Raw genomic sequence first — 18,701 nt, 5'->3', positions numbered from 1 at the left:
CGAGTCTACTCGTCCTGCTCTTCAGCTTCCAACCTAACTCTCTGTAGTCACTTTTCAGATCCTCAATCCCTTTTAAGTTATTTAATTTTTTTCTTTGAGGAGTGAAAAACTCTGAAGAATCAGTTTGCATTTTATCATTTCGACCATGCCTAAAATCTTCATGCACTCTTTGTGTTGTGGTGCAAAGGACACTAGGCACTGCTATGGGTGTAGCTTTCCCAGTACAGTCAGGTTCAGAGTGACTTCTAGTTACTTGACAGCATAGCCCACAAGTATGGTGCTGGAAAGGCACTGTCGGTCAGGCAGCATCTGGGGAGCAGGAGAGTTGATGTTTCAAGCATAAACTCTTTTTGAAACGTCGACTCTCCTCCTTGGATGCTGCCTGACCAGCCGTGTTTTTCCAGCACCACACTTTTTGACTCTGATCTCCAGCATCTGCAGTTTTCACTTTCTTCTAGCATAGCCCAGCAAGCCTTGTTCCTTCTAAAGATGTGTTTGCTGTTGTTTACTAAGTTAGTTGTTTACATGCTGTTAAATAACCATTCCCTCCAGTTGCTGTGCTGGAAATTCTAACTGCAAGATACACTGCAACAACTTTAGCAATCCTGTCCTTGAAGGACAAGGACAACATGTGCATTGTATGGGAATACAATAGTCTCCATTTTCTTCCCAGGTTCTACCTACTCCTTATTTAGGTGAGTTTCACTATTTCTTCTTTGCTGGGTCAGAGTCTTTGAACTCTTCATAAATTAGCAATGTTGGACTGCAGCAGTTTTCATTTGATGTTTCCATCAAATAATTGGATCTGTCAAACAAACATCTTAACATTCAGTCCAATACTCATGAATAAAATGATGGCTGATGCTTTTTCTTTTGCTGCTTCATGGTCTGCAGCAGTTTGCAAAGAAGGCCCAGCCATGTTGTCAAAGATAACTAGGTATGAACATCAGATATCAGCCCTGCCTGCGATGGCCACATCCCAGAAATCATTTTTTTAAAAATCACTTTTTGTTTCTTTGATTATTGGTCCCTTTAGTTTTGTTGTTGTGGTCACAGAAATGGATTAGTACTTGTCAGTTATGACTCTTCCACCTATTTTATATTATGGGAACTATATTTTCTTCTTGTGCATCACTTTTCTTTGCCTGCCATGGTGGTTATCATATCAAGCCAAGTTAGTTGAAAGCCACATCTGTTGGAAATAAAAATAGAAAGTACAGAAAAACAGAAATAAATAGAAACTAAAATGGAGAGAAGATAATTCAGGTAAGTTAATGTTTCAGGGGTGAGAACTTTTAAAGGGACTTGAGTTCATTTATTCCAGTGATTTATTCTTCGCACCTTAGGGTTATATTGAGTCCTAACTTCACATGTTTAGATTATAATGAATGGTATGCTGATATACCTTTCACTGGGTTTAAAATTTCTAAGTAATAATTATTTATCATAGAATGATTCAGCGCTGAAACAAATCGTTTATCAAAGAGCATGCTAGCTCTTTGAAAGGAGGTAATGGAAGCTGTACTGGGTAATTTAGCCCATCACACCTACTCCACCTGTTCATTGACCTCAGTCTCACTTCCCCATGCTCTCCCATATCCACTAATCTAATTAATATCCAGAAATCGATTAATCTCTTTCTCCATAAGTGTATATCCATTTTCTTTTGAAAATTATTGAATTGACTTCCACTGCTCTTTCAAAAAGTATATTTTATTTTCTGTGGTGTTTATCTCATTATCTTTTCAATCAACATAATTTTGGATTTAGAGTTTGACTTCCCTGCTTACTACAGTTTGATGCAGGTACTACGTAGCTAGTCTACACACTCATATAGGGTGTGGATTCATCTTTTGCAGTAGGTAGAACTGGTGAAACTTGAAATGACATTGTACAACTTGAGCATGTACTGATTTGGCAACATAATCTAACCTCAAACTATTTACATGTGGTAAACAATAGGCCAACTAAGTTTGTTTTCGATTTTTGGCCATGCAAGTTTTCATGCTAAGAATGTACAAGCCATCTTTGAATCCAGTGTCTCCCATAACTCGTTTCTGAATTTAGCCATTTACAAATTGCATCTTTCTCAAAATTCAAGAAACGCATTTCTCTATCTGGAAATGTTTGTAATATATGAACTATAATAGTTCTAATTCTGTACCTTTGCTTCTGATACCTAACTGGCAGTTCCTACTTGAGAAATATACTGAAAAAAACATCTATCTGTAATCTTGGTCATTGTTTTACCTGTTTAAAATGTATTAGGCACAGTTGAGAAATAGAATAATTGAACACTATCTACTTTTGATACATTATATAAAGAAGGTAGTTAATACAGATCGGTTACTGCATGAGTGAAATGCAAATTGAATTGCTAAGCTAAGGTGCAAATTGGGAACTGTAGAGTTGGAGATGGGAATCACTTTAAGAAAAAGTACTTCTTACTTCTTTGGTTTGTATTTTCCAAGTGTCAAAAAAAGCTGCTGTCGTCTCACCGAGTTAAAATATTTGTTTATGAATCAGGTTTATTTTTTCTAGTTTTGCGAGAGTGACCTTTTATGCCACATTTTACATGTTATTCACTTTGGAAATTTATCTGTGCTGTGTAATCCAAAGGCCCCAAGTGCACGTACATACAGGATCAGCTCTGTGTATTGAAATTGTGGCAACCCATGACAGACTTGGAGACCCGCATTTAGGCATAGTATTTTGTAAAAGGGATACAAGAACCAAGTTTTGCATTTGGTTACACTCCTGTAACCTTGAAATATGCAGTAAATCAAAATCCACAGGCAAAAGGTTTAAACTCAGTCAAAAATAAACAGTGTATCAAGTGGTGGGAAATTTTAAATTAGGAGCAATTTGTCAATAATGTAATTTAAATTCTGCATTTCATAGGGTAACTGGTGAAGTTGCTACTTTGTTTAACTAATAATATCAGTTGGCAGAATCAGTCAAATTAATGCTGAAGTTTATAATAGTTAAAACTAAGTGAATTATGCCTAAAACTACTTTTATTTGTAATCTTTTACAATGGTCCAACAATCACAGGGTACAATTCCTGCCCTCCCATATATTAGACACACCTCCAATATTGAAATAGTAGGAAACTTCATTTGTGCCATCCTTGGGGTGAGTTTGTCAACTTACACTTTCTGTGCCAGTATACTAATACTGCTCAGGAGAGGATTAAAATTACTTGTCAATGCACGATTGGTTAAGTTAACTGACACACTGTTCAGATTGAAACTACTCATTACTTTTAAAACATGCACCTTACTGTATTCAAATTATTTTGATCACCTCATTGCTATTAAATGCAGGAACTATGGCAGTAATAATTTTGCAGCTGTATAGAGAAGAATCCTTCCCTCATGACCATTAACTTCTCGGGAGCAAACAAAAAAAATCTGTAGCCTTTTCAGGATCTCTCCCACATACATGAGGCCTGATTGAATCTGTTCTGAGCCACTATTAAAATGTGTTACTCCACTACATTAATTCATGGCGAATGTTATGTTTTCTATTATGGAAATGTGGTACAACTTCAAATTGGATGTTTGGTGCGATTTCAGTCTAAATTTACAAGCTATTGAACACGTGATTCAAACCCTGAAATTCTTTTGTTGCTCATGTGATTATGTAGCAATAGTTAGCATTTACCGGTAAATCCTTTGGTTGCAATTTAAAGAGTTGGGAACAGTAAGTGACATGAGGCGTCCAATTTTTAAAAGTCAGACCATTTCAATAATGTCCTCTTGAAAAGGGAATGTGTATGGACTTTGGGACAATGGAACAACATTATAATTTTATTGCAGAGCTACTTTTCACATGGTATAAATAGCAAAGTGTGATGGAGATAGATGAACAGTAGATATATTGGTAGGAAGTACGTTTGAGTTAACAGAAGTCTAAGCATGAAGGTAATTCTTGACTTTGCCTTCTCCTCGATCAGTCTGCCTTGAACCTAAGTTCTCAGGTGGGGTCCTATTGCCAAATGACAAACAAGAACTCTGACCCTGAGCAATGTGGATTTCAGCCATACACTCAAATTGTTGACTTTTAACTGCAACCTGTAACAACCTATGAAGTTTTATAAAACCACTGACAACTTCCTGGTTAAATAAAGTTTTCTAATAAATATAAACTTTCCAGGAACACTCAAATTGTAAGAATGAAGTATAAAAGTAATTGTTTTTCCAAGGGATAATTTTAATTATGTGGGTGATTGACAAATAAACTGTAATTGCAACTTCCTACTTGAATTAAATTACATCGTTGTCCAGTTTCAACCGATTGTATGTTGTGAAGAAATATGATGCTATATATCTTCTGAATATCACCTGAATGAAATTGTTATACCAGTTTTAGGGCATTATGAAATTATTGAAGAGTCTAAAGACTGTGGTTTGCTAACTCTTTATATTGTAGAGACATCAGGCAGAAGTAGGCTGGTCAGACTGTTGCACCTGCTCTGCCATTCAGTATCATGTCTGGTCAAAACTGTGGGGATAATGGAGATCCAGGATGGCGGCGATCTAGGAGGGTCGTATTGCAGAGCTCCGCAACGCAGCACAAGCGGGACGAACTTCTAACCCACCCAACGGATCCTCGCGATATCCTGGGACTCTGGAAAGATCGTGGAGTCCCAGGAAATTGTGGAAAATCAACTTACTTGTGTTTTCGCTGTCCATGGATGCCGAAGAAGGGAGGAGAAACGTCTGAGGCCAGGCCTGTGGTCCAGCCTGCAGGATCCTGGGACTCGATTACCTACCAGACTTTAATTAACGAGCTCGCGAAATCTCACGAGATGTTGGGTAAGCAGATAGAGGAGAAGCTGGCCTTGATCTCTATCATGCTGCAGAAGCATGAACAGCAGCTGGGAGACCTGGAAAAGAGATGGGTAAGTTGAACACGGAGCCACAGTGGTGGAAACTGATAACGGTTCCTCAAGGATAGGATCCAAGCCCTGGAGACACAGGTGCTTAATTTGCATGACCAATTGGAAGATCTCTAGAAAAGGGGCAGAAGAAAAAATATTTGGATCATTGGTCTGCTGGAGGGTAAGGAAGGTGAACGGCTGGCAGAATTTTTTGAGGACTGGTTGCTGAAATTCCTTAACCTGGAGGCTGGAATGAGAGGCTTGAAGATCTAGAGGGCTCACCAGGTCATGGCGCGTAGGTCAGGTCTGGGTCAAAGTCCTCGTCCTCTCTTGGTGTGGTTTCATCATCATAGAGTTAAGGAGAGAATTGTGGAAGCTTCCAGAATCAGGGAAAGGATTCGAAGCCCATAATTTACAAGGGCTCTAAGATCATGTTCTTGAGGACTTCTCAGCAGCGGTGATCCAGAAAAGAAAATCCTATGACGGTGTCGAGAGAAGGCTGAGGGAGCTTGGGATTCAGTATTTTTCTGAGGTATTCAGCGGTGCTTCGGACCACCTTAGATGGATCCATACATCTCTTTGACACGTCGGAGAGGGCAAGGGACTTTTTGTACAAATTAATTTAATCTGAACAATTTAGTATGTATAAATAGTGGTGATGTTTGGGTATCTCTTTTTTTTTCTTTTTGAAAAAAAGAAGTCTGGTTGGGGCTTTCTTTTCCTTTTCCTTTTTTTGAAATTCATAATAATCTAATTTAAGCTATGTTTGGCGGCAGTTGAGATGTGTACTTTCAATTTCGAAGTTATGTTATACCAAAGGATAGGTGGGCTATTTACCCCTTTTTTTTCAAATGAGTTTCTTTATTCACATTTCTATTTCATGGTGTATTTTCTTACTTTTCAGCTTGTGTTTGTGGTGCGGCACGAGCTAGGAGGAGGGAAAATGGTTGGGATGGCTAGATGCCTGCTTATGGGCAGTTTATACCCGGTTCAGGTATTTAAATGCTCTGACTGCAATTTTGGCAGCAGGATGGGAAATTGGGTCTTGGGATGAGTAGTTGCCTCCTTTGGGCAGAGTGTGAGTTCCCCTATTCAGCGCTAATGGTGCTTTATATGTTGTTTGCTTTTTGTTTTTTTGTATATAATCAGGAGCACCAGGGTCCCAGGTTTGATTCCAGTCTCGGGCAACTGTCTGTGTGAAGTTTGCACATTCTCCCCGTGTCTGTGTGGGTTTCCTCCGAGTGCTTCGGTTTCCTCCCACAGTCCAAAGATGTGCAGGTCAGGTGAATTGGCCATTTTAAAATTGCCCATAGTGTTAGGTGTATTAGTCAGAGAGAAATGGGTATGGGTGGGTTACTCTTCGGAGGGTCGGTGTGGACTTGTTGGGCCGAAGGGTCTGTTTCCACACTGTAGGGAATCTAATCTAACCTAATCTAATCTTTGATAGCCTTGTGGGTTTGTTCACTGTAGTGGTTTTAGTTTATGTCGTTTTTATGTTCGATGGATCTTGTGTCATTAAGGCTCAGCAGTTTGTGGTTCAAGTTCCTCCTCTCTGGAATTTAAATGTTACTGCAGAAGGTTATGGCTAATGACTTGATTAAATGGAATACCTGGAATATTCCGGGGGGGGGGGGGGGGGGGGTCACTCGAGGAGAAAGTGAGGTCTGCGGATGCTGGAGATCAAAGTTGAAACTTTATTGCTGGAACAGTGCAGCAGGTCAGGCTGGGTCACTCACCAATTAAGAGGAAGAAGGTACTTTTGAGTCTTAGAAAGGAGAAAGTGGATATTGCTTTTTTAGAGGAGACACACTTGGATGATAGGGAGCATTTGAAACTACAGCAGAATGGCTTTGATCGGGTTTACTTTTCATCTTTTAATACCAGAAGTAGGGGAGTGGCTATATTGATTAGGGAGAATCTCCCATTGAACATACTAGAGTGTGTTAAAAACACATACTGGAGGTTTGTAATTCTCAAAGCCCTGATAAACGGGGAAGAATACGGCCCATCCCCTCAAATTTCTGGTAGATGTGTTCTCTAAACAGATCAGTCTCGAGTCCAGGCATATCATTGTAGGGAGAGATTTTAACTGTCTCATGGATCCCACAGTAGACAGGTTGCCCCAAGGCCGCCTGATACCCTCTGTACAAACTAAACAATTAGTGGATCTGTGTGTGAAGTTAGGGTTGGTGGACATCTGGAGGCGCCTCCACCTTACCGGCAGGGATTTTACGTTATTTTTTTCAATCCACACAAATGTCACACCAGGATTGATTTTTTTTTTCTGACCCCCGTGGCCACCCTAGACTTGGTGGCATCTTGTACAATTGCTAATATTACCATCTCCAATCACGCTCCAGTGTACCTGTTCGTTAAGATTAAGGATGTTATAGTAGGTCTGAGGCACTGGCGAATGGATCCCTTTATCCTCCAGAATAATAGGTTTGTGGAGTCCTTCTCTAGGGAATTTCGGGCAAAACTAGACATTAACCCAGGCTCGGTTAGCAGCCCATCCATCGTTTGGGAAACTGCCAAAGCCAACGCCGGGAGTGGGGTTAGTTATTTCCTACTCTGTCAGTAGGAAGCAGAAGAAGAGTGATCAGCAACGTCTCCTCGAAGCACAGTGGAAGGCAGCCGCGAAGGCTTACTTTGACAGGCCCTTGTTGGTCAAGCCACAGAGGATTACAGCGCTGCGATCTGCATTGAATTCTGTGCTCATGCAGACAGTAAAGAAGGAGCATACTTTTGCAAAGCAAAGGTTATATGAGCATGGTGACAGGCCAGGCATATCTCGCCAGGAAAAGGAGTACCCCTCAAGCCATTACGGCGATTATGGATTGGTCTGGGAACCTAACGTGTGACTCCAAAAAAGATTAATGTGGAATTCCAGTGATTCAATCTGAGAGTTGTGAGGTGGGACGGGCCAAACTGGAGTCTTTTCTCCAAGGATCTGGAACTCCTGGGCATGACACTTGTTCAGTTTTCTCAATGCCCTCTTATTAGAGCAAGAGGTGCAGGAGGCTGTGAAGCAGTTTCAGAGTGGAAAGTCGCCCGGTCCTGACGGACATCCCAGTGAAGTCTATAAGGAATTTATAAACATATTGTCAGGCCCGATGCTCTACATGTTTAATGATTCATACAGCCATGATTGTATCCTGCCATCTCAGAGAGGCAAATATTTTGCTTATTCTTAAAAGAGGGAAGGTCCCAGAGGACTGTGCTTCGTACCGACCCATTTCACTCTTAAATGTGGACTTTAAAATCCTCTCTAAGGCTCTCGCGTTAAGGCTGGAGACTTTGTTACCTTCTGTTGTTAAAGAGGACCAGATGGCTTCATAAAGGGCTGCAGATCCTCCAATAATTAAAGCATGTCAACAACAGTCAATACAGAGATTGGTGATTTCTCTAGCTGCAGAGAAGGCATTTGACCGAGTTGATTGGCTATACTTTTCTATACTCTGGAGCGGTTTGGCTTGGGTGAACTCTCTATAAGACAGGTAAAGGTTCTCTACAGTGACCTTCTTGCTGTGGTCATCACCATTGGGGTGCAATCAAGCAATTTCACCATTTTTAGGAGCAGCCGGTAAGGCTGTCCCCTTTCGCCATTGATTTTTACATTGGACTCGGCCAATGGTTCAATCACCATTTGTAGGGATCCCAATATATCAGCTCCAGAAGTGGGGTCAAAATTACATAAGATTTTGTTGTACGCAGACGATGTCCTTTTTTTTTGTCAAATCCAGCAGTTTCAGTGCCTTGCCTGATACAATGCGTTTGGCGCCTTTTTGGGGTACAAGATTAATCTTGCAGAATCAGAAACTATGCCTATGGGTGGTCTTACGAAGGTGCTAGATCTTGAGGGCGAATATCGATTCCCGTTTAAATGGTCATAGAAAGGTTGATTATTGGTAAACAAACATTCAGGAGACTGAATGGCTGGTTCAGCTCTTTTATGTGTTATCGTAAGTGGCCCCTCATTAAATTAGCTAAACTACAATTGTCTCATGGATTGGGGGGAGTGGATCTCCTGGACATCAAAAGCTACCAACTAAGCTCGCTTTTGTCCTATGGGAGTGTTTGGACCTGTGGGGACTCTCTTTCAATATGGTTAGATATCGAAACCTTCCAGGCAAGCTGTCTCCTTACTAGCTTGCTGTTTTTGGACAATATGAGGACAGTCAGGGAATAAGGCCATAACCCAATCGTCATCAATACTGTTAAAGCATAGAGGGCAGTTCGGGAGAGGGAAGGCAATATTGGCAGAATGTCTTCTCTTACACCTATAGTGCGTATACCGGGTTTTCAACCAGGGATGATAGGTTCAGGATTCAAACATTGGGCAGCTAGTGGTGTGTCTTGCATGGGCGATCTATTTGAGGGAGACACAATGATGTCCTTTGATCAGTTGATCTCCTTTTAATCTCGTCAAAAGAAAGAAGGCAGCTTACTTAAGGTGGAGAAAGCAAGGGTCTTGCTCAGCTCTAGAGGATTACAGGCAGGCGAGGAAGGAGCTCAAAAATGGTCTGAGGAGAGCCAGGAGGGTGCACAAAAAAGACTTGGTAGGAAGGATTAGGGAGAATCCAAAGGCATTTTACACATATGTGAGGAATAAGAGAATGATCAAAGAAAGAGTAGGGCCGATCAGGGATAGCATAGGGAACTTGTGTATAGAGACTGAGGAGGTTGGGGAAGCCCTAAATCAGTTTTTTGTTTCTGTCTTTATGAAAGAAAAGGACCTTGTAGTGAATGAAACCATTGAGGAGCAGGTAAGCATGCTGGAACAGATAGAGTTTGAGGAAGCTGATGTGTTGAAAATTTTGACAAACATTAAGATTGACAAGTTGCCAGGGCCAGACCAGATTTGTCCTCAGCTGCTTTGGGAAGCGAGAAATGTGATTGCTTCGCCGCTTGCGAAGATCTTTGCATCCTTGCTCTCTACCAGAGTCGTATCTGAGGACTGGAGGGAGGCAAATGTAATTCCTTCCTTCAAGAAAGGAAATAGGGAAATCCCCGGCAATTACAGACCAGTCAGTCTCACGTCTGTCGTCTGCAAGGTGTTAGAAAGGATTCTGAGGGATAGGATTTGTGACCATCTGGAAGAGCATGGCTTGATTAAAGGCAGTCAGCATGTCTTTGTGAGAGGCAGGTCATGCCTCACAAATCTTATTGAGTTCTTTGAGGATGTTACTAGACAAGTTGATGAGGATCGAGTGGTGGATGTTGTGTATGTGGACTTCAGTAAGGCATTTGATAAGGTTCCCCATAGTAGGCTCGTTCAGAAGGTCCGGAGGAATGGGATACAGGGAAATTTAGCTGTCTGGATACAGAATTGGCTGGTCGACAGAAGACAGCGAGTGGTAGTGGAAGGAAAATATTCTGCCTGGAAGTCAGTGGTGGGTGGTGTTCCACAGGGCTCTGTCCTTGGGCCTCTACTGTTTGTAATTTTTATTAATGACTTGGATGAGGAGATTGAAGGATGGGTTAGCAAATTTACAGACGACACAAAGGTTGGAAGTGTCGTTGACAGTATAGAGAACTGTTGTAGGCTGCAGCGTGACTTTGACAGGATGCAGAGATGGGCTGAGGGGTGGCAGATGGAGTTCAACCTGGATAAATGCGAAGTGATGCATTTTGGAAGGTCAAACTTGAAAGTTGAGTACAGGATTAAAGACCGGATTCTTGGCAGTGTGGAGGAACAGTGGGATCTTGGTGTGCAGGTGCATAGATCCCTTAAAATGGCCACCCAGGTGAACAGGGTTGTTAAGAAAGTATATGGTGTTTTGACTTTCGTTAACAGGGGGATTGAGTTTAAGAGCCGTGAGATCTTGTTGCAGCTCTCTAAAACTTTGGTTAGACCGCACTTGGAATACTGTGTCCAGTTCTGGTCGCCCTATTATAGGAAAGATGTGGATGCTTTGGAGAGGGTTCAGAGGAGGTTTACCAGGATACTGCCTGAATGGAGGGCTTATCTTACCAAGAGAGGTTGACTGAGCTCGGACTTTTTTCATTGGAAAAAAGAAGGAAGAGGGCGACCTAATTGAGGTGTACAAGATAGAGTTGATAGCCAGAAACTTTTTCCCAGGGCAGAAATTGTTAACACGAGGGGTCATAGTTTTAAGCTATTTGGTGGAAAGTATAGAGGGGATATCAGAGGCCGGTTCTTTACGCAGAGAGTTGTGAGAGCATGGAATGCGTTGCCAGCAGTAGTTTTAGATTTAGATTAGATTAGATTAGATTACTTACAGTGTGGAAACAGGCCCTTCGGCCCAACAAGTCCACACCGACCCGCCGAAGCGCACCCACCCATACCCGTTCCCCTACATTTACCCCTGCATCTAACACTACGGGCAATTTAGCGTGGCCAGTTCACCTAACCTGCACATTTTTTTTGGGCTGTGGGAGGAAACCGGAGCACCTGGAGGAAACCCACGCAGACACGGGGAGAATGTGCAAACTCCACACAGTCAGTCGCCTGAGGCGGGAACTGAACCCGGGTCTCTGGCGCTGTGAGGCAGCAGTGCTAACCACTGTGCCACCGTGCCGCCCAGTAGTTGTGGAAGCGAGGTCATTGGGGATATTTAAGAGACTGCTGGAATGCATAAAGTCACAGAAATTTGAGAGTTCGTACATTAGGTTTACCTCACATGAGGCTCAATGGTCGGCACAACATCATGGGCTGAAGGGCATGTTCTGTGCTGTACTGTTCTATGTTCTAATTAGCACGGAAATACGAGCTATCTAACAGGGACCTCCTTTCGTTCTTTTCAAGTTAAGGATCTGACATAGAGAGGAGGGTGCTCAGTACTAAGAATTCACTTTCTGTGAGCACTTTATATCATCAATTGGAGGGGGTGGCCCCTTAGATGAGTTCGATCGACTCTGCAGGGTATGGGAGAGAGAGCTAGGCATTGAGGTCACCTCAGAGGCATAGAAAGATATTTGGGAAAACGCAAGAAAGATATCAATTTGCAATAGGACAGTTAAAGGTTCTCCACAGAGTCCACTTAGCTCCAGACCGTTTGTCAAAATTTAAACCAGGAATATCTTCAACATGTCCCAAGTGCAAGGTTGGTACAGGCATTCTTACCCATTGTCTCTGTTCCTGTGGTAGGCATCAAACATACTGGAGCGCTGGTGCAGTGGAGGGGATTTTGGTGTAAGGATGGAGAAAGACTCGATCTCTCCTCTCTTTGGCCTGTTCAGTGTGTTCCCTGCAGATGTGCATAAGAAAAAACTTTTCAATATCCTCACTTTCTGCGCAAGAAAGAATATTTTGCTAGGTTCGGTATCCGAAAACTCCCTGGGTCTGTCGGGTTGGCGGAAAATTGATATGGAGCATATCCCTTGGATTTTCTCACAAGTATGGTACACCACAAAACTGAGAATTTCTGTAAGACATGGCAGCCCTTTTTGGATTACTTGGATACAGATATAAATCTGCTACACTAATAAGGGCTTTTATATAACCATAATGATTGTGCTGTACGAGTCCAATATTCAGGGAGGGGGAACTGTGAATGTATGGGTGTTTTGTTTGGCAGACTTGAGTTATTACTATTTATTAGTTTGTTGTTGGTTATTATTTATTTAGTTAAATAGTTAGGTTTTTAAAATATTTTTTTTCTATATATTTATACATTTTACATGAGGGCAGGTTGGGCGTTTTAACTCCTTTTTTGTGTTCTTTGTATTGTTTTGTGGTTGTAATGTTTAAAAAAATCTATTTTTCAATAGAAATATATTTTTAAAACTGTATAATAGATCTTCCTAGGTTATGTAAGTCATAAATTGTTTTTTGGCATTCTGTTTTCTTTTATGCTGTACACACTATTTCCTCTATTTCTGAATATCTTGCTCCAGTAGGTATACATTTCAAGTCGACATCATGTTAACATGTTGTGAACATCTTGTGATAATTGAATCTTTATAACATGTTTATATATTTATCATTTCTAGTAGTTTTTTGGTATTATAGAGTAAGATGACATTGAATGTGACTATTCCCCGCTAAGTTTTATTAAGTACATAGGTTGGGCCTTGTCAAGAGACCCATTTAAATTAACAGAATCTATACCATGTTTGTTTGCAAAGCACAGGTATTAAATATACTTTGTTGAAGATAGCTTTTTTTCCCTGTAGAAATGCTTCCCTCAATTAAAGTGCCATATACAAATAATAACTTTGTTACTAGTACCAGCTTTACTTAAAATCCTTAGTTAAAATCCAACATGAGATTTATTTCATAGGTTTGAAGATAACCTATCAAAGTATTTACGGTTGAAGAAATAAAATGGTTCAGTGACTGCTCTTGCCTCTGAGTTAGAACTGTTTTTCAAGGGATAATTTTAATTATGTGAGTGATTGGCTAATAAACTGCAATTGCAACTTCCTACTTGAATTAAATTACATCGTTGTCCAATTTCAACTAATTGTATGTTGTTAGGAAGTATGATTTAAGGTCCACTGAGAACATGGGCTCATTATCTAAGCTGACACTCTTAACTTCATGACACAACTAAAAGAAGAGTGCTTTTGATAAATCAAAATTTGTGGGAAATACTCATGTGATGAAGTAGCCTCTCTTGAGTGAGAAGTATATGAGGCAGAGCATGACTCTCACCTGAGGAAAAACAATATCAGTTGTGCCTTTTCAACTAACTGCTGAATTCAGATCCTGTTTTCATTGTAACAAGGGTTTTGACCCACAGGCCGAAAGTCATTATTTATTAGAGTAGATGTACATAGTTGCAAAATGTGGATAAAAATGTTTGAAAATACAGCCTGTATGTGTCTTTGAGAATTACAAAAAATCTCAAGTTGTGGATTTACATAAATTCCTAACAGTTTAGACAGTTAAAAAATGCAATCTGTGCCAGTGAGAATTTAAAACAGAGCTGTTTTAGCATTCCAACAGTTATTTGTTAAAATTTCTCAAAGGGCCATCATTATTTTACTATTAATGTTTGGCACTTTCCACAACTTACAATTATTTCATGAGGCGTATCTCAAGTTCACAGTTTGATCGACAGCTCAAAAAGCTTATTAAAGGATTAGTTAGTTTTGTGGAATTATGTACAGAAATGTGTTTGCTGTTATAACAATTATTAACAAAGCAAATAAATAGACTTTTCTGAATGGTACTGTATTTTTTAAGCTACTGGAGACTGGTTTGTTTTGACTCTACGTGATTCCTGATGCCTTTGACTGAACACAGTAAGTTGCCATGGGAGATGTGGGGACAAACAGTGGTGAAGCATGGGTTGGCATGAGGTAGCATTCAGTTGGCATGAGGGATGGGTGGGGTATGATTTGGCCTGGAACTTGAAGGTATTATGTTTCTGGTTGGGTGGTGATAGAGATGAAAGAACGATCCAACTAAACAACTGGGATGTAATGCCTGAGAGCCAAGGCAGGGATTTTACATGATCCAGTCTAGTACTGAGCAGGTCCTTCTCTGCACCACATACACAGAAGCACATCAACCCTGATATGAAAGTTTAGTCAATTGGGGGGCACCTTCCTTTGAGGCACATGCAGCAAGACAGAATATTTCCTGACTTGTGCTGCCCATCGAGGATACAAGCATCAAGCTTATTGGTTCATCAGACTTCCAAATTAGTTAATTCACTGGAAAGCATTTTGGACCAAGCTGAAGTTCTCCTTTATTTCACATTGAATGATCTTAGAAGGGAATGGGCAATCTCTTGGACTGTGTTCACTGAATGTGTCCCAAGTAGGGTTAGGGATCTATTCCTAGGTTAGTTTTAGTGAGGAAAGCAGAATGAATTACGAAATAGAGAAGACCCAAATTAAATTTGATTTATTTCTGTGCTATAGTTGCTTGAAATTAATTAGTATTAGGGTAGACATCTTTTCATTTTAAAAGTCTGCACTAGGATTCACCAAGGGAGAATTATTTGGTGGCATGAATGAATGCAGTTGATACAGATGAAACATCTGTCTTCATAATAATGACAGAAGTAGGGCGACACATACAAGCATCCCTTTGTGAAATTGCTGCCAGATGGATAGTGAAATATGAAGCCCAGTTCCCATAAAATTAATCTGAAACTAAATGGGGTGAGAATTCAGACAAGACGGTCATTGGAAACCATTTGTTTTTTAAGCTGATTTTGCACAGTAGGAATGTGTGACCACATTGAGTTTCATTTTTAAAAAAATGCACCATCTCTGGAGACTGTTGCTTCCAGGTACTGACCTTTGAAAATACCTCCTTTTTTTGTGATGTATGGAAACACCTGTTTCTTTGTACACTGCAAAATTTTGTGACCCTTAAAGGCATGGACACATGCATTCATGCCAGATTACTGCTTACTGATTTGTAGCTCAGGTTGTCACATGCATTTAAATAAAATGTACCTGTATGTAAGTGGACACTTAAACGTGTGTACTTGTCATGTAGTTAATCCTGATGATACCATTAAATATACTCAAAAGCAGACCAGAAATGCCTAATGTACAGGGTGCTAAAATTGATTGAGTTTATGGGGAGCAATTTTTTAACTCTTTTTAAAATTGATTCTGTCATTCTTTATGCCTGTAATTGTGTTAGATGTTAACAAATTATTTTAAAGCTTTCTTTATTAATGATGTTGAATGTTTTTAATACTTTAAATTCTTTAATTTCTGTGATCTGAAGAAATCATAGATGGATGGCGCTAAAAACCAAATTTGGATGATTGCTGGACTTCCAGTTGAGATTTTTATATTCATTTTTTATTCAAATGGAACAAATGCATTACAACAAAAATGTTTTTCCTTTTTTGTGAATGGACGTTTTACAGTTTCTAAGTGCATTCAGTATTATTTTTAAAATTTTCTTCTTTTATCTGTTAACATTTTATGAATTTCTTTCCATCTTTACATTTGTTATTCCAGATTAGAATTGCCAAAACTTAATTGAGACAGGTGAATTAAGATAACTAGCAGCCGTGAGATTTCTAGCACAGGATGTTAAAGATCAATGTCAATCACTCAGCTGCTTTAGCTAGTCAGTTCCTCCACCCTTCCCAACCCCATATCCAGCCCCCTACCCCAACACCCAACCCTGGAATCATTTCAAGTATGATCTAAGTTTAACCGTCATAACTTTAGCTTCTAATTTATGCTGAAAAAATATTGTTTAGCTTGTTTAATATGTTATGTATCTTGAAAACTTTTCAAAATTAATCTCCATTTAGAATCAAAACATTTATTGCTGGAAAAGAGTACTGTGGTGTCGTCTTTTGAAGAAATAATATTTAGCATGTGTCCCAATATACTCATAAGTACATACAGATGTGCATTTTTTTCCTCCTCTTCTGTATTTGTCTCTTTCATGTATTCTTTCTCTCTACTTCTGCCTGTTTTACTTCGTTTCTCCTGTTCTCTTTTTCTCTGGCAGAGATGTGCATAGTTCATAGATTCATTCACTTGATACAGAATAAATAATTTACCTTTGACTTTCTGGACACTATTTGTAATTTTAAGTCTGTATTTGATGTTCTGTTAAGGTCAATGTGACTGGTTGTTACTCTTAAGAAAATCCTCAATGATTGGCAATGTTAATCCTCCGTTCATAGTTACATTGTACTGTGACCTAGAAACCTGTGACCTAGGAACAATGTGTGCACTACCATGTACAACTCTTTTATCGGCTGAAAGGCAGACTGATAATAGCCTTGTAGGAAACCAGAAAAACATTTTGCAGTATATTAATGAAGGAATTCTATTTCATATTGCTCCTCATATGATGGGAAAAAAACCCAACGTATACCACATGGATTCTGCTGCTATCTCTGTTGATGCACTACACTCATTTCACAGATTTGTAACCCCTAAAAGTAATCAAAGCAAACATTTCTTCTTAGTTTTGTGCTTCAACCTGGAATCTCTTCATGCCTTCTACTGTGGAAGGAGGATGATGCTTCCCTTCATCGCTGAAATGTTTAATTTCTAAATAATTTGAAATTATCTTATTTTCACATTAAGCAGGGATGCTAACAGCTGAATATCTGACTGCACTTTTAGCTTTGTCGTAAAGCTTGACTAGTTCAAATGCTAATTAAGCCAGTCTTGGATCAGACATATCCTATCTCAATTGCAAGAGCTTTAATAGTTCTTTTATCTATTTTGCCAGCCTCTCCTACTTAATGAAAGAAGTATGAACTTCTCTGATATGTGCTAGTAAAGCATCCTATTGTCTTAAAATTGATAGATTATTGTGATTATACACACACTTAAATGCAAGGTTTGTAGCTCAGGTTGAGGTTTAGGGTGTAGGTTTGCTCGCTGAGCTGTAGGTTTGATATCCAGATGTTTCATTACCTGGCTAGGTAACATCATCAGTGGCGACCTCCAAGTCACCTACAGCTCAGCGAGCAAACCTACACCCTAAGCACACTTAAATATTTCAGCTAGCGGCACAAGTGGGTCTAACCTGTATCCTAGATAGCTTTCCATGCTCCAAAGAGTTGAACATTTAGTCCCAAGCTTAACTCCATGGCACCATCATAAATATAGAAACACATAAAATAGCAACAAGAGAATGCCATTCAGCCCTTTGCACCTTTTCCACCATTAAATGAGATCATGGCTGATCTGACATTCCTCACATCCATTTTTCAACATTTTTCTTGTAACTTTGATTTTTCATGTAATGATCAAGAATCTCTTTAACTCAGCCTTAAATATTCACAAGGATTCTGCGCAGAGCTCTCTGTGGCAAGAGGTTCCAAAGATACTCATCTCTCAGAGAAGAAATTGCTCCTTATCTCAGTCTTAAATTGGTGCCCCTTTGTTCTGAGATGATGCCCTCAGGTCTTAGACTTTCCCATGAGGGGGAACATCCTCTGAACATTTACTCTGTTAAGCCCCTTAAGAATTCTATAAGTTTCACTTATATCACTTCTAATTCATCTAAACGCCAATGAATAGAGTCCCAACCTGTTTAGCCTTTGCTCCTAAATCAGTCCCTCGTTATAGCAACCATTCTAGCGAATATTCTCTGAACTGTCTACAATGAATTGATATCTTTTAAATAAATTTGATTATGCTGATCATCCAACTGAGTATCCTGCTGTTGGTTTCATCCCGTTCCTTTTGATTCCTTAGTCCTAAGAACTATATCTAACTCCTTCTTGAAAACATACAATATTTTGGCCTCAGCCAATTTCTGTGGCAGAGAATTCCACAGACACCACTTTAGATTAGATTAGATTAGATTACTTAAAGTGTGGAAACAGGCCCTTCGGCCCAACAAGTCCACACCGCCCCACCGAAGCGCAACCCACCCATACCCCTACATCTACCCCTTACCTAACACTACGGGCAATTTAGCATGGCCAATTAACCTGACCTGCACATCTTTGGACTGTGGGAGGAGTGCAAACTCCACACAGTCAGTCGCCTCAGGCGGGAATTGAACCCGGGTCTCTGGCGCTGTGAGCACACAAGTGAAAGGCAGGGGGTTTAGAAGGGATTTGAGGAAATTTTTTACACCCATAGGGTGATGGTAGTCTGGAAAACACTGTCTGGGAAGGGAGTTCAGGCTGGTAACCTTACTATCATTAAAAAATACTTAGGTGAACATTTGAAGTCTCATAACATTCAAGGCTATGTGCTGGAAAGTGGGATTAGTGTAGATTTAGTGTATTTGTAGTGGTACAAACTTGATGGGCCAAAGAGCATCTTTTGTATTGTATAATTCTGGGCTCATCACTCTGTGGGTAAAGAAATTTCCCCTCGTGCTGGTTTGAAATGGTCTACCCTGTATCCTCAGATTGTGATCTATGGTTCTAGACACCTGGTGATTTGT

General features: G+C 40.1%; 1 protein-coding gene across 8 annotated transcripts in view; it reads left to right on the top strand.

The window, feature by feature from the left end:
* Positions 1 to 18,701, top strand: part of afg2a (AAA ATPase AFG2A) — a 578,508-nt gene that overhangs the window by 122,692 nt on the left and 437,115 nt on the right. The gene's annotated exons all lie outside the window — the stretch shown is intronic.

This window comes from Chiloscyllium plagiosum, unplaced genomic scaffold (genome assembly GCF_037043375.1).
Source record: "Chiloscyllium plagiosum isolate Xiang-an unplaced genomic scaffold, Cpla_swu_hap1 HiC_scaffold_36, whole genome shotgun sequence".
NCBI classification, from domain to species: domain Eukaryota; kingdom Metazoa; phylum Chordata; class Chondrichthyes; order Orectolobiformes; family Hemiscylliidae; genus Chiloscyllium; species Chiloscyllium plagiosum.
Note: the sequence above shows the minus strand (reverse complement) of the source record. Positions and strands in the feature narration are given on the sequence as shown.